The following is a 16,878-nucleotide window of genomic DNA, read 5'->3' on the forward strand; positions in this document are numbered from 1 at the left end:
CCCAGAGTGGGCTGTGAGTGAAGGAAGGAGAAACCTCCCAGCTTCATCTCACATTTACTCCAACCCAAGCCTCCAAGTATTAAAACCAGTTGGCCATCTCTTGGAAAAGAGAATTTGTCTCTTAAATCTTCAAAGGAGAAAAGTTTTTTGTTTTATGTTTTTAGAGGTTTTTTTGTTTGTTTGCTTTTTATAGTTGTTTTGTTCATGAGGAAAAAAACCCAAAAAACCCCAGTGACGGTCCTGGCGTCTATACCCCATGCAGATTCTGAAAGTACCAAGGAGGAAAGGCACAGAGCTCGTTTCACAAGGCAGCCTGCTAATTTCATTTGCCACCACGGTTTTCCCATCTGCTAAGGGACCGGCCCAGACAATTTTCCATGTATAATTCACAGTCCTTTATAATTGAAGCTCAAACAGAATCAACAGCTTGATCAAAACGCCATGGCGAGGATTCAAAGGGTGGCACTCCCATTTTCTGTCCTTGCTCCAAGCAAAGCCAGTGCTGGCCCTTCCATGCGTGCACTTTCTCTCTGTCTTGCTCTCTGTGTCTCTGCTTCTCTCTCCCTACCTTGTTCCACAGCCTGCCCGGTTTCTCCCTATCTTTCCCCTTTATGGGGCACTCCATTTCTACCTCACAAACGCACTGCCTCTTGCGACCATTGTCAGAGCTCCACCAGCTAATTGTGGCCCCCACCCCCATGTCATCTGGCCATGGCCAAGATGGATGGATGCTCAATCTGCATTATTTATGTCTCTCCTTTGTGTTGGTGATGTGCTTTTGCATAACATATGTAAACTTCTGCTGACACTGGGAATTCATTTGGTTGGAGGTGCTCAAAAAGAAGGGCAGGCAGCGACCTGGTTTGTGTAAATTCACAAGCTATCCGACAGCCTTTGCTTTGTCTCCCTGAGAATTGGAAGATGGCTTCTCGTGAGAGTTCTTCGAATTACACTTGACAGTCAGGTGAGCTCTTTTGCTTAAAGAGCTTTGGCTCCATCTGGGCTATAGGTCTTCTGCCTTCAAATGGGCAGGGCAAGGGACCAAGGCCCATCTGAAAGTTCAAATGCAAGCCTGTCCCTGCATTGCAACTCCAGCCAGAGATTATCAGAGCAAGGAGGTCTTAGAGCATCTGATTTAATCTCGTCATTTTGTAGAGAGAGAAACTGAGCCTCAGAAACATGAAATGGCTCTCCAAGAGACTAGTCTTGGTATGTCATGATATTCGGTCCTTAAATTCCTTCCAATAAGACAACATTGGTAAAAGGGGGCAGGCACCCTTCTAAGCACTTTACACATTGTCTCATTTAATCCCCATGAAAGACTCATACACCAGGACTTGTTTCTATCATTCTCACTTCATAGCTGAGGAAACGGAGGCACAGAGAGGTTAAGTAACTTGTCCAAGATCACACAGTACTAAGCAGCAGACCTAGGACTCAAACCCAGTTAGCCTGGCTCACGAGTCCCTGAAATGCCCACTGTCCTAAGGCCTCTTTGAGTTACCTCGATGATTACAGAAGACTGCCCAAGCTCCACACTTTGCAACAAAAGCCCTGATCTGGTCCTGCCCCTCCTGACCTTCTCAGCTTCATTTCTGCTACTTCTCGGCATGTAGCCCCGTATTGGGAAAAGCAGTCTTATGCGTGTTGTTTTTTTATGACTTAAAATAACACACTGCAGTGTTACCATAGTAAGAAGCGATAGTGATTTCACTAAGGAAACTCCAAGGAGATAGTCCTTAAGTAGTACATACGATATATATTTCATATGCAAAATTCTGATGCACTTATACATCATGTCATGGGATGGATTCAGAAACCGTAAGTGATAACTCTGTTCTGTATGCCAGTTGTTTCCAAATGTCAGTTCATAACAAAGCTTTCGTGGACCCAGAAAAATAAGGGCAAGAATGTAATGTGTGTGTAAAATGTGTGTGCGTGTGATTATCAATTTGTAAATGTCCTTTCTTGGGAAGCAATGCCACTTATTCAAAGACTGTAGGCTCTTGTTCTTAAAATTATCAAAGGCAAGAGGAAAGGGCAAGAAATGTTCTTTTGTAAAATAACAGTGTGTGTCATATCAGGAAAATCTTGGGATGTTGTATTTCAAATTTCTTCATTTTTTGATATCTTATTAGATTCTCGGTTTATTTATTTTACTTACTTAACTCATTCAAGAACTAAGCAACTTCTAGGTCACCTCACCGAGATGATCCGTGCCCTAAACTCTTAAATCCAGAGTATCTTTTCAGAGCTAGTGGGGCTCAACCCTATTCAAAGTACAGAGCAGGGGTGCCTGGGTGGCTCAGTCAGCGTCTGACTTTTGATTTCGGCTCAGGTCATGATCTCATGGTCCATGGGTTGAAGCCGTGAGTGGGGTTCTGTGCTAACAGTGCAGAGCCTGCTTGGGATTCTGTCTCTCCCTCTTTCTCTGCCTCTCTTTCCTCTCCCTCTCTCAAAAACAAATAAATTTTAATAATAACAAAAAATAGAAGTACAGAGCACACCTCTGTCTCTTGGTGGCCTTTTCTTCAGAGCCCTGCCTCCGTTCAGGCTCTCATGCTCTGATACAGCCCATGATGGGCCCGTTCTGACATGGCCTTTCAGCAAGTGGCCTGTGGCTGAAATTGCCCTCTGCTTTTCCACTCCTCTGGCCCTGGGCCTCACCTCCTAGTGGGAGACAAGGTATAGGCAGCTGGGAGATTTCACTGCAATACATTTTTGCGGGCTTTGGCATTCTAACACAGGATGCTTACTGCTCCAAAGGGTAATTTCCTCTCGTGGAATTTTAGGCAGTGAAGCCAACTGTGGCAAAAACTTCCAAGCAACACTGGAGAGCTAGTCTTGAGCACTTCAAATTAAAACCCTCAGGGGCCCTCCTGAATGGCTGTCCTTGATCCAACACGGCTGCTAGAAACAACAGAACAGTAGCCTACTGATGCGCCAGGAGACAGCCCTTAGACATCGGAATCGTTCAAATGCCTTTGGAGGAAATGGGTGGAAGAACTAATGATCATGTACTGGTCTAACCACAGATTTCCTGTCTCCCTTTGTCTCTCTCACCCCCTGTAGACCTCCATCTCCCCTTCCACTCTTCATTCTCTGTCTTCGCTTACTACAGAACATTTTACCCAAATAGATGAAAAATGTGTGTAGTTTGCATATCCACACATTGATACTCTCTGTAGGTTCTATGATCTCTTGTGCAGTTTGGGAATGAATTTTTAAAGTCTTACAAAGAAGAACTAGCAGGAGCGCCTGGGTGGCTCAATTGGTTAAGGATCTGACTTCGGCTCAGGTCATGATCTCACAGTTTGTGAGTTCAAGCCCCGCATCAGGCCCTGTGCTAACAGCTCAGAGCCTGATGCCTGCTTTGGATTCTGTGTCTCCCTCTCTCTCTGTCCCTCCCCTGCTCATACCCTCTGTCTCTCTCTCTCAAAAATAAATAAACATTAAAATTTAGAAACAAAAAAACAAGAACTAGCAGATCAAGACTCTCAACTAAGAACACAACAAACCTTATTAAAATAGTAATCTTCAAATTTTCTCTTGAAAACTTAGAGAATGGCCGCTAGAGGCCCAAAGAGGAGAAAGTATGTGTGGAGGAAGGGATACGTAGGAAAGAACCAAAGAATATGGCTTATGGAACCCATAGAGTATCTATCAAGTTATGGTTCAGGAAATGTTTTTGCTTTTCTTATAGCATTCAGTGACGTGACCTGAGAGAATTAATGCTTGTGTTGGGAGATGTAGGATGTGACATGTCTGAAACTCAAGCTGTTGAGGAGATTCTAGTAGACAGGCCCATGCTCACCCCAGATATGTTTTCTGTACCACTCCATCCCACTGCAGGACCCTTCTATGGACTTTGGGATGGCAATCCCACCATTCATTATATTACTAAAGGTCTCCTTCTGCATCATTACTTCTCAGGCTTGGGGAAATATACCGCTTGAAGTAGACTGAAGGATCCTACCTCCATCCCACTTCTGTAGTTGATCAGGAGGCCTTACTAGGCAACCACAGCTGTCTTCCTCCATCACTCTTTCCACGGTCCCTTACTCTCTGCCAGCAACTCAGCTGAATAGGTTTTTTTTTAATCTATGGGATGACCAAACTTTCAATCAAATGATCTTAGTGCTTCTTGGCCTTGCCTTTAACGGCTTGCCTCAGCTTCCCATTACCATGGATCATCTAGTTAAATCCTAACTGACATCATCATCTTCATTTGGTATGATGTTCGTTTACCCATCCCTGTAGCTTGGGTAGAAAGGCAGATACAGACTGAAATGTAAAACCTTAAGAACGGTACCCAGCTGAAGTATTGTTGGCTAAAATAAAATATTGTTGCCAAAAAGTTTAACTTAAATCTGACCAGCCTTCTAGATTTAACTAATGATTTATAGAAAATTTAAGGGAAAGGGACCTGATATCTTTAATAAGTTGAAAAGAGATAGAAGTTGAGATTTAAAGACTAAAAGGAGACACATCAAACTATTGCCATGTATGGACCTTATTTGAATTCTGATTAAACAAAAATCCTCGTCCATCTCATTAAGAGGTGAATATTCAGTAACTTTTACTTTTTGTGTTTGATCATTTAAAATCAAAGTTTATCATAACAGATTGTTATTTGTTAAATATCAATGGTAGAATTTTTTTAAAAAAATATAGTATTATAGGCAGAATGAATAAAAATATTCATTTCAAATCACATACATATTTTTGTTACAAAAAAGTAAAATGAAGTGTTCAATGACAAGACTTTTAAACATAAAAATACATTCTATTAGGATGAAGTTATGGAGGGTAAGCAGAAAATAAATGAATTATGGAAATTTATGAAAACGAAGAAATATAAAATTTCAAGAGTTTCTGTCCATTTTTTTTAAAAAAATAGTAAGATGGGTATTCAATTGCTATGGTTCTTAGATTCTGTGGATACATTTAAAAGGATAATAGAGGAGAAAGCAGGAAAAAACCGCTCTGACCTCAGCCGCAGCAATTTCTTACTTGACACATCCCCAAAGGCAAGGGAATTAAAGGCTAAAATGAACTATTGGGACCTCATGAAGATAAAAAGCTTCTGCACTGCAAAGGAAACAATCAAGACAACTAAAAGGCAACCAACGGAATGGGAAAAGATATTTGCAAATGACATATCGGACAAAGGGCTAGTATCCAAAATCTATAAAGAGCTCACCAAACTCCACACCCGAAAAACAAATAACCCAGTGAAGAAATGGGCAGAAAACATGAATAGACACTTCTCTAAAGAAGACATCCGGATGGCCAACAGGCACATGAAAAGATGCTCAACATCGCTCCTCATCAAGGAAATACAAATCAAAACCACACCCAGATACCACCTCATGCCAGTCAGAGTGGCTAAAATGAACAAATCAGGAGATTATAGATGCTGGCAAGGATGTGGAGAAACGGGAACCCTCCTGCACTGTTGGTGGGAATGCAAACTGGTGTAGCCACTCTGGAAAACAGTGTAGAGGTTCCTCAAAAAATTAAAAATAGATCTACCCTACGACCCAGCAATAGCACTACTAGGAATTTACCCAAGGGATACAGGAGTGCTGATGCATAGGGGCACTTGTACCCCAATGTTTATAGCAGCACTCTCAACAATAGCCAAATTATGGAAAGAGCCTAAATGTCCATCAACTGATGAATGGATAAAGAAACTGTGGTTTATATACACAATGGAAAACTATGTGGCAATGAGAAAGAATGAAATATGGCCTTTTGTAGCAATGTGGATGGAACTGGAGAGTGTTATGCTAAGTGAAATAAGTCATACAGAGAAAGACAGATACCATATGTTTTCACTACTATGTGGATCCTGAGAAACTTAACAGAAGACCATGGGGGAGGGGAAGAAAAAAAAAGGTTAGAGAGGGAGGGAGCCAAAACATAAGAGACTCTTAAAAACTGAGAACAAACTAAGGGTTGATGGGGAGTGGGAGAGAGGGGAGGGTGGGTGATGGGTATTGAGGAGGGCACCTGTTGGGATGAGCACTGGGTGTTGTATGGAAAGCAATTTGACAATAAATTTCATATTACAAAAATAAATAAAATAAAAGGATAATGTAACAATAACAGTTTTATTTTTTAATGTCAGTATTTTTTGAAAAATTTTTAATATTCATTTTTGAGAGAGAGAGAGAGAGACAGAGTGCGAGTGGGGGAGGGGCAGAGAGAGGGAGACACAGAATCTGAAGCAGGTTCCAGGCTCTGAGCTGTCAGCACAGAGTTCGATGCAAGGCTCGAAGTCACTAACCATGAGATCGTGACCTGAGCCAAATTCGGACACTCAACCAACTGAGCCACTCAGGCGCCCCTTTAATGTCAGTATTTAAAACATGCCAGAAACTATGTCCTTTGTAACTGTTACAATTTAGATGCCAACCTAACAGAGTGACAAGTATACATATGTTTCAAAATTCTTTTAGGGCAGACATAAGCAAAAGAGTTTGAAAAGCCCTGTTAAATCCACCACCCCTCAATGTTTTGTTTTTTTTGTTTTTTTGTTTTTTTTTTTTTGAACCAAACGTCCTTTTCTTGCATAATACTTATCCACAGTTCACAATGTATTTCAGGAAACCACACTATGGGAATCCTCCAACGGCCTTTCCCTGAGGCAACTGCTGTAGCAGAGGTGTGCTTCTCATTCTCATTTATTCCCTCATTCACTTAATAAGTGTTAGCTGAGGGGCTCCTGGGTGGCTCAGTTGTTTAAGCGTTCGACTTCAGCTCAGGTCATGATCTTGCAGTTTGTGAGTTCGAGCCCCGTGTCGGGCTCTGTGCTGGCAGCTCAGAGCCTGGAGCCTGCTTCGGATTCTGTGTCTCCCTCTCTCTCTGCCTCTTCCCTATTCGCTCTGTCTCTCTCTCAAACATAAATAAATGTTTTTTTTAAAAATATTAGCTGAGCAGGTACTCGGTTCAAAACCCTGGGCCAGGCCCTCGGGACATAACCCCTGGAATCACATTCAGTGTTAACCTCTTTATTTAAATTCTTTTGTTACACAGCCTAACACTGACCAAATCACTCCGCTCCAGCCTGACTCTGATGGATGAAAATAGGCGCATGCAGTGTCCTCTGGAAAACTGAAAGGATCGTGGGATGGTCTAGCACAGGCATCGTATGTACCCACACAAAAAGAGTATTTCGTTCAGAAAGCAGACCATTGCTCCAAAAATTGAATTTTACTCTTAATTAAAATGCCTTCTTCGTTCTTTTGAAGGACCTCTGAGAAGGTGAATTAAAAGCCAGTTCATAAGGAGGTCCATGTCAGAAAATATTTCCTTATTATGGGTGAGGAAAACACACACACACACACACACTCAAGTAAGACAGGCTATGAGTAATATCAGTATTCCAGACCTGTCACTCTGTGCCCCAGACTTTGCAAATGCTCCAAAGATTATGTGTACATGGAGTTCTGATCTGCAGATGATTTACCTGCAGCAGTCTGACCAGCTCTGTTGAACAGAGTCAGCTATATTTTTGGGGGCTTAGAAGATGACATTAATATTGCCCATATCTATCATGGAGAGGAGACACAGAGTTGCAAGCTGCAGTTCTTGGATGTGCGGGTTCAGTCATGTGTGTGTGCTGTTTTCTGATGTACGTGTTAAGCCCGCCAAGCTTCTGGTAAAGAAATTTCTTACTCTATGTTATGTATTTATATTCACCTGCCTTCCTTCATCTGCAAACACTCATTTACACATTCTTGCACACTTCAGTGTGATTCTTGCACGCAACTATTCCTTCTTTGTTTGCTCAGAGAAAAATTCCTGTTTGACAGGGACACCAGGGATGAAAACTCTCCATTCCTTCCTGACAACACATGAGGCCAAACTCCTCTGGGGGTAGGTTGGGGAGATGCGGTCTGCAATCTAGGTTTTTGTTTGTTTGTGTTTTGTTTTGTTTTGTTGTTGGCAATCAGAGAGCAGCCCCCTGCCCCTTTGCATTGATTACTTAAAGCATCAAAAAGAGATCTGGCCCACTGTTCTCTGAAGCTGACTCCAGGCATTGTAAAACCTGAGGATTTCTGCTTGTCATCTTTATTTGCTCACTCATTTGACAAATTTATTGACCACCTATAATATGCAAAGCCCTGGGCCAGGCAGTAGGCAGAATTATCTATATTTCACAGATTCTGAGACATGCATTTTTCAACATCTTATTGTCTCTGAATTTGGGCTGTTTCCATGGCAATGCTTTTTTTTTTCTTTCTTTCTCAGCAGCACCCAAAACAATTCCATGTCCTACCACCAACGGCCTCTTAGATTTGATGGGTTACTACATTGTCCATGACTTCTCTGCTTTCACCCAAAGGAGGAATGTGCAAAATAAGGGAAGGTAAAACTTTCCACTTATCATCAGCTCTTGCAGCAAAAAAATAAAGCAGTCTTGGAGCTTGCATGATTTGAAGATGATCTGTGTGTTTCATTTACTCACGCTCTCCCTGGCCTTAGAAACAGATCATAACTGAACGTGGATTATGTGTTGTTATTCTGTAGTTCTTAAATTCGCAAATGACTTTTTTATTGCTGTAGAGTGAGTGTGTATGTCTGTGTCTGTGCAATGCTTTCTACCAAGAAACTTATTTGGAAATTGATTTTTGATCCATTGTTGAAGCTGCAATTTGAGGAGACTGTTTCTTAGGATATATCTATAATATGTCAGTAGAAACTGGTTAGAATTATTTTTAACAGAGCAAAAGAAAGGTGTTTTTGTTACCTTTATTCGTTCAAACATTTATCGAGTCCCTATGATGGGTCCAATGCCACAGAGCACTGTTAGGGGACAGAAACTAATGGGAAATTATTTTTGCCTTCATAGGACTTACAGTCTAAATGAAGAGGAAAACCTGTAAGCCACAAATGGTCACATAAAGGAGAATAAAATGAGTCAAGGATGACTCATGAGACCAAAGGATGCTTACATGAGATCTGTGTCACTCCACAGCATTACACTGACTTTTTTGGGGTAATATTTATTTATTTATTTATTTATTGAGAGAGAGAGAGAGAGAGAGAGAGAGAATGAGTGGGGGGTGGTACAGAGAGGGAAGGAGAGAGAGAATCCCAAGCAGGCCCCTCTATCAGCGCAGAGTCCCATGTGGGCCTCAAACTCCTGACCGTGAGTTCATGACCCGAGCTGGAATCAAGAGTCTGATGCTCGACCAACTGAACCACCCCGGTGCCCCCTCACTTTTAAATATAACAAAACAAAGGCTGTTCCATTTCCTCTGAAACATGGCCACATCAGAGAAAAAGATCCCAGGGGGTGCTCAGAACAATATCCCAAAGCAGCCCTTTCACGGTTGATAGAGAGACAGCTTCCATCCACTGCGGGATCGCAAGGATTACTTATTTGGGAAACTTCATAGTCAGCCAAGTTTTTTGTGCCTCCTAGAACTGCTGTCATTGCTTTCTATCCAATGATAGGTCTTATCAGTAATGAGTTGCACCCCTCTTCTTATCCCTGCTGGGCTTCTCCCTGATTCTCCCCATGCTCTCACCTGCTTTCAAAATCCTTCACCTGCAACCTCCTTATGTAACACTTTCTTCCCATTTTATTGAACTGCAAGCTCTTCCAGGCAGGAACTGAGCCTGTGTGGCACCGAGTAGACCCCAAACATAAATGTTGCTGTATCAAGGAAGAAAGAAAAGAAAAAAGAAGGGAAGACAGACTTTCATCTTGAATATGTGAGTTTAATAACCTGAGGAGAATTTGGGACGAGCCACAAGCAGGAAATGGTACCTTGGGATGCCAGGCTGGGTTTCCCCTCCTGGAAGTAGCTGGGGGCAGTGAAGCACGACCTAATCTTTTGCCCCAGCACCTGTGACAGGTGATCTTCACATGAATGACAAATCAGTGGGGACCTAGTCAACTTAGATGGAATCCCCAGAGAGTCAACTTACACGTCAACTTTCTCTCCCACCTGGTGTACAAGTGATGAAAGGAGAAGTTATTGAAAAGATAAGCTTGAGTCCACTCTCATTTATGGGGGTGGGGGGAAGCAAGTCACTTGCAAATTTTGCTATTTTATTTTTAGAGTAATTAATTTCCCAACACCACTGGCAGCCCCTTACCTGACACACTTCCCACCGGGTCTTACCTGCCACTCCCATCCCCCACCCCAGAGTCAGACCCGGAAGTCAGAACCCAAAGTTGCAGGAACTCTATCCTTGCCTAGTACCCTAAATGGCATCCAGTTTTCTGCTTTTAACTCATGAAATACCGATAAACCCATCAGCAAAAGTTTACAGGTTTATTGGTATTATCTGTTTAAAAAGAAGATCACCCATTATCAATTTAAAAAGAAGACCACGCTCTTGAAAAAGAAAACCAAATCAGGAGGCATCACAATCCCAGACTTCAAGCTATACTACAAAGCTGTAACCATCAAAACAGTATGGTACTGGGGCGCCTGGGTGGCGCAGTCGGTTAAGCGACCGACTTCAGCCAGGTCACGATCTCACGGTCCGTGAGTTTGAGCCCCGCATCGGGCTCTGGGCTGATGGCTCAGAGCCTGGAGCCTGTTTCCAATTCTGTGTCTCCCTCTCTCTCTGCCCCTCCCCCGTTCATGCGCTGTCTCTCTCTGTCCCCAAAATAAATAAACGTTGAAAAAAAAAATTAAAAAAAAAAAAAAAAAAAAAAAAAAAAAAAAAAAAACAGTATGGTACTGGCACAAGAACAGACACTCAGATCAATGGAACAGAATAGAGAGCCCAGAAATGGACCCACAAATGTATGGACAACTAATCTTTGACAAAGCAGGAAAGAATAGCCAATGGAATAAAGACAGTCTCTTCAGCAAGTGGTGCTGGGAAAATGGGACAGCAACATGCAGAAGAATGAAACTGGACCACTTTCTTACACCATGCACAAAAATAAACTCAAAATGGATGAAAGACCTAAATATAAGACGGGAAGCCATCAAAATCCTCGAGGAGAAAGCAGGCAAAAACCTCTTTGATCTTGGCCGCAGCAACTTTTTAGTCAACACGTCTCCAAAGGCAAGGGAAACAAAAGCAAAAAGGAACTACTGGGACCTCATCAAAATAAAAAGCTTCTGCACAGCAAAGGAAACAATCAGCAAAACTAAAAGGCAACCGACAGAATGGGAGAAAATATTTGCAAATGACATATCAGATAAAGGTTAGTGTCCAAAATCTATAAAGAATTTATCAAACTCAAATAACAAATAAATCCAGTGAAGAAATGGGCAAAAGACATGAATAGACACTTCTCCAAAGAAGACATCCAGATGGCCAACCATCACATGAAAAAATGCTCAACAACACTCCTCATCAGGGAAATACAAATCAAAATCACAATGAGATACCATCTTACACCTGTCAGAATGGCTAACATTAACAACTCAGGCAACAACAGATGTTGGCAAGGATGTGGAGAAAGAGGATCTCTTTTGCATTGTTGGTGGGAACGCAAGCTGGTGCAGCCACTCTGGAAAACAGTATGGAGGTTCCTCAAAAAACTAAAAAGAGCACTACCCTACGACCCAGCAATTGCACTACTCGAAGAGACACATGCACCCCCATGTTTATAGCAGCACTATTGACAATAGCCAAAGGATGGAAAGAGCCCAAATGTCCATCGATGGATGAATAGATAAAGAAAATGTGGTATATATATATGGTGGAGTATTACTTGGCAAACAAAAATAATGAAATCTTGCCATTTGCAACTATGTGGATGGAACTGGAGGGTATTATGCTAAGTGAAATGAGTCAGTCAGAGAAAGACAAAAATCATATGACTTCACTCATATGAGGATATTAAGAGACAAAACAGATGAACATAAGGGAAGGGAAACAAAAATAATATAAAAACAGGGAGAGAGACAAAACATAAGAGACTCATAAATATGGAGAACAAACTGAGGGTTGCTGGAGGGGTTGTGAGGGGGGGATGGGCTAAATGGGTAAGGGGCACTAAGGAATCTACTCCTGAAATTATTGTTGCAATATATGCTAATTTGGATGTAATTTATAATAATAATAATAATAATAATGAAATAAAAAGATCACACATTCTAAATATGTTCATTTGACTGAAGAACAAAACACAAAACCCTTAATTTCTAGTATGCTCAGGTTTAGACTACCTAGTTTTTAGACCATCAAATCCTTTAATAATTTTGGTAAAATGAACCAGCTCATAGCCCTTCATCAGTGATGTGGAGGTGGTCATGTTACAGTATCATTCTCCCATCCTTCTCAGCCAGAGTCCCCTAACGATGTACCACACAGTGGTGGTCACTAGATAGGATGGCCAGATTTAGCAAATGAAAGTACACAACGGCCAGCTAAATTCAAATTTCAGTTAAACAACAAATAATTTTTTAATATGTGTATGTCCTATGCAAATGTGGGACACACACATACAAAAAACTGTTTGTTGTTTATATGAAATTTGAATTGACCTGAGCATTTGTATTTTATCTCGCAATCTTGTCACCAGAGACCGTTGGTTGGGATTCACCAAACACCTTTATATCCACTATTTCTTCTAATCAAAGGGATTTGAAGTGATAAGTACCAATAATGGTAGCAGCTGAAGCACTGGAAAGTCTATCAAAGGAGAAGGATGTGGGGACTTCCTAGCATCTCAGAAATCCCGTTGTGGGCAGATCCAACTTGCCTGTGAGAAGGAAGACCAGCCATAGTGATAAGGGAGAAGGGGGACAGTAGAAAAGTATGTAAAAGATGTAAGGGGGGCAGAGCATCCTCCGGGGACCACAGCAGACACGATGTGCCAGGCTTACCTAATGTCACTCCAGGGAGAGCCAACTCTGCCCAGTCTTGTCTCCTCCACCCTGAGTCTCCAGGAAAGTGGAGAACATGACCCAGTTCAGTGCTTTGGAAACCATAATATTAAGACAGAAGAACCCAACTGATTTTCAGCTTTCTTCCCTTTGCATCAAGGCCCAGAACTTTGACACAAGTTCTCATAAAGGCTTGGCAAAGATCTATAGGTGGGAAATGGAAATAGGTACCTTGATAAGCTCAAAGAAACAGTTAAATCTGAGTGTGGATCATTTAATCACAGTATCTGGAATATATAAACATGGCACATATTATCTCCCCCCACCTTTTTTTTTTTTGTGGCCTCAAAATTTGATCCAAGTCTGGGAGTTAAAAAGTCCCATTTTGTGTAATCAGGTTCTGGTTGAACATGATTGCTGAATTATTTTAAATTGAAGACACATGTCTGGAGGCTGAGCTGTATGTATTATTGCAGGATGGTGTCCATTAGGTCTTATCCACAGGGGCTATCTTCAACTTTTGCCACATTCAATGCATTCTTTATACATCAGTATTTGCAAAATGGTGAATCATATATAAGGGAAAATTGGAGGGAATATGGTACTCGTTAAAGGGTGATTTTTCGAAATTATCTTGAATGCATTATTCAGACCTGTTTCCAGTCTCCCCTGCTAAGGGTCCCAGTGCTGCTTAGAAATTTTCTGGGGGGGGGGGGTGGTGGAGAATATTTTAAAGACAATAACAATGCACAAATAAACAAAACCCAGCAGTCGTGCAAGACCCTTTTGCAAGGCTACATCTTTGAAAACTTTACAACTGAATCAACATTTACTTTAATTCCTTGTCAGCCCCAAACACTTTAAGTGTCTTAATTGCAGAGCTAAAATTGTTGCTGCTGCCATGGGCTTTCCCCTTTGAATGCATGCGTCCCTGAACCGAGGCTTTTGTCAGACTTCACTTCACAAGGGCAGACAGTTGATTTTGTAAATTGTTGCATCATGTCAAGGGCTCCTGAAGGACTCGAAGGTCGCTGGCTCTCCATGAGGGAGACTTTGGGCTAGGAAACCCTAATGCTGAATCAGTCCCATATCCCAACTGCACCAACCATCACTCCCCTCCAGAAACGTCCTCCATACTAAGAGCCGGGTTGGTTGTGGGGTTGTTCGTTTTAACAGCTTTATTGAGGTATAATTTCCACACCAGAGAACTCACTCATTCAGAGTAGATGATTCAATGATTAGTAAATTTTCAGAGCTGTGCAAACATCACCATCACCTCGTTTTAAAACAATTCCATCATCCCTGAAAAAACCTGTGTCCAACTGCAGTCATTCCTCATTCTCTCTTCCAGTCTTTAGCAATCGCTAAAATACTTTCTGTTTCTGTAGATTTATCTTTTTCTGGATGCTTCATATAAATGGAATCATATAATATGGGAGTGGGGAGGGGGTTTGGTCTGGCTTCTCTCACTTGGTATAACTTTTTGAGGGTCATCCACATTGGAAAATGTGTCGGTGTTTTGCTTTGACTGCTGAATAGTATTCCATTGTGTAGATATACCACATTTTTGTTCACCCAGGCGTGAGTTGACACATTTACTTGGGTTACATCTCTTTTCAGGCCACTGTGAAAAAATGCAGCCATGAATGTCCATGGACAAATTGGGCATTTTTCAATGAGTCTGAGGCAGGACTGTTAGTGTCATTCACAGTAAAGTGTAAGTTGCATTTATTTTCTATTTTTTTAAGGGGCTATCCAGGCTTTTGTTAAAGCTGCCCGTTGGCACATTCCAGAATAAAGGAGGCTTCTGAGTATACTTCAAGAATTTTTCTACCAGAGTGAGAACCTTAGCAATTCCAGGGCATGATGTGGTTAAGAAAAAGGAAAGAAATTTGAAAATTTTGAGACGAAAAGCCACCTTCAGAGCGGCCTCGGCCCCTCCCGAGGCAGTCATAACCTGGAGTTTAAAGAGCTCAGACCCGCGCACGGCGGCCTCACAGCCACTCCTTCTCGCAGCCTCTGCGCCCGCTGCCTGATGTCTGGAAGTCCTGCTGACTTAAATAACGTGGAGGCTACTCAGGGAGAAGAGAAGTTGGAAGTGGCAGGGAGGTGAACAGGTCATAACACGGGAACAGAGTTGTCAGGCTGTGTTTATTTTCATGCCTCCAAGACTTCAGCGACTGATAGGAGACGCTGGCGATTCTGTCATCGACGAATGAGCGTTGTACGTGACGGGGAAGGCGCTATGGCAAAGCGTGCCTTCGTGCCTTGCCCCCAAGTCACCCATGTAGAGCCGGGGAAGACCCATGTCATGAGAAATCCCTTCCCAGGGACCATCACAGGAAGCAGGCCTATAGAAAGCCAGACGTTTTACAGAATGTGGTACTGATCAAAGTCAAGCCCAGCATTCTTGTCCTGGCGTGTCACTGACCTTCCCTGTGGCCTTGGCCAGGGCGCTAACCTCTCTGGGCCCTGCTTTCCTCATTGCAAAATGAATGAGTTGACATCCAGATTCTTGCCTACGGTTTTGTCTCCATTCTGTTTCTTTGGCGACTCTGAAAATGTCTACTTTTGAAACCCACATTTAAAAGTGAAACCAGTGTCATCATCCTGTTAGCAATCAACTTACTGATGTCAAGAGACGCGAACTGGAACGCCAACTGGTGAATAATTAGCATTTGGAACACAATTTTTTTGAATGCCGCACAGCGTCCCAGCGGCCCTCCAACGCTATTTTGCGGATAGGGAAATTGTTGATTTTCCAACATATTCTCCTAAAAGTCATTTCGCTTCTTCTGTGTCAGAGTTGGGAATTAAAGCAACATTTTAGGGCTTCCAGACCTTTATTGTATCGATTAATCCGGATTGCCTGGGAGCAAAGAAAATAATCATTCAAGGGCTTGTGCAAAATAATCCACCATTAAAAAAAAAAAAAAAAACTGACTCATTGGCCAAAAAAAAAGCCATTTTTTTTTTCTTGTTTTTGGTTTCTGGTCTAGGTTCTTATTGGAATGGTGAGATCTTGCTGCCGAAGGAGCTTGGAGGGGTTCCATTTGGACAATAGGTGGTAAGGCTTTATTCTCCCAAGAAGAAAGAACATTCCCTGATGAGAAGAACACCAGCCAGTCTTTTACCCCGCCTTCCTTGGTTGCCTGTGTTCTGTCTGTCACCAGGGAAGCAATGTGACATCTCCTGCCCAGCCTCTCACTCAGCCAGCTGTTGAAGGTTGACGTTGCTTTCGTTAGGATGTCCAAGTACATCTCTTAACGGGAGCTGACAGTCTCTGCCCACTTCCCCACGGCAACAACCAGCCATGGGGCTCCCAGGGGCTCCTGTCCTTTCAAGTCCGTACAGAGCATCCCAGAGCCCTGGCCTTCTGACCGTTCTTCAAAGCCAGTGACCAGCCCCATAGTAAAAGAAATCTGGGGACAGATGGCATGAAATTGAAATCACATCATCACTAGCCTCTCCCAAATGCTGGCCTGTTGCTTTGGCGAAGCTCCACAAAGCTCTGCGGCACTCCTGCTGGTCTGATGGAGGCCTCTGTCTTAAATGTGGACGCCTGAACATCAGGGCTGATAGAGAGGGAGCACATTAAAGAGGAAATTGCATTAATGTCGTGTGGTCCCTCCATGGCAATCAGAGCCACATGTGCATTTGAAGAAGTCCACATGCCACCAGACAAATGAGTAGGTCTCTTTTCACTTACAGACCCATCTGTTGTTGAAGAATAACTCCGTATCTGTGAGAAGCCATTCTGTGTTGGAAAGGGAGCCCAGTCCTTGAGATAAAGATGGTTGCAAAGGTTTGTTTTGTTTTTGTTTTCTGATTTTCATCTTTGAATTTAGCTGAAAGTTAATCTCGTGAGGCCATCTGAAGCAAGTGTACGGCATGGTGGGGAGATAACTGACATTCTCTTTTGATTTACTGTAGATAGAATAGCCAATCACGGGCGGGGGGGGGGGGGGGAGTGGAACAAAATGAGAGAAAAAAAGGGAAGGGCCCCAGTGCCCCCTGGAGGGACACTGGAGACTCACAGAGAAGTCCTCATGATGCTGGTTCC

This window comes from Prionailurus viverrinus, chromosome A2 (assembly GCF_022837055.1).
Source record: "Prionailurus viverrinus isolate Anna chromosome A2, UM_Priviv_1.0, whole genome shotgun sequence".
Taxonomy (NCBI): Eukaryota; Metazoa; Chordata; class Mammalia; order Carnivora; family Felidae; genus Prionailurus; species Prionailurus viverrinus.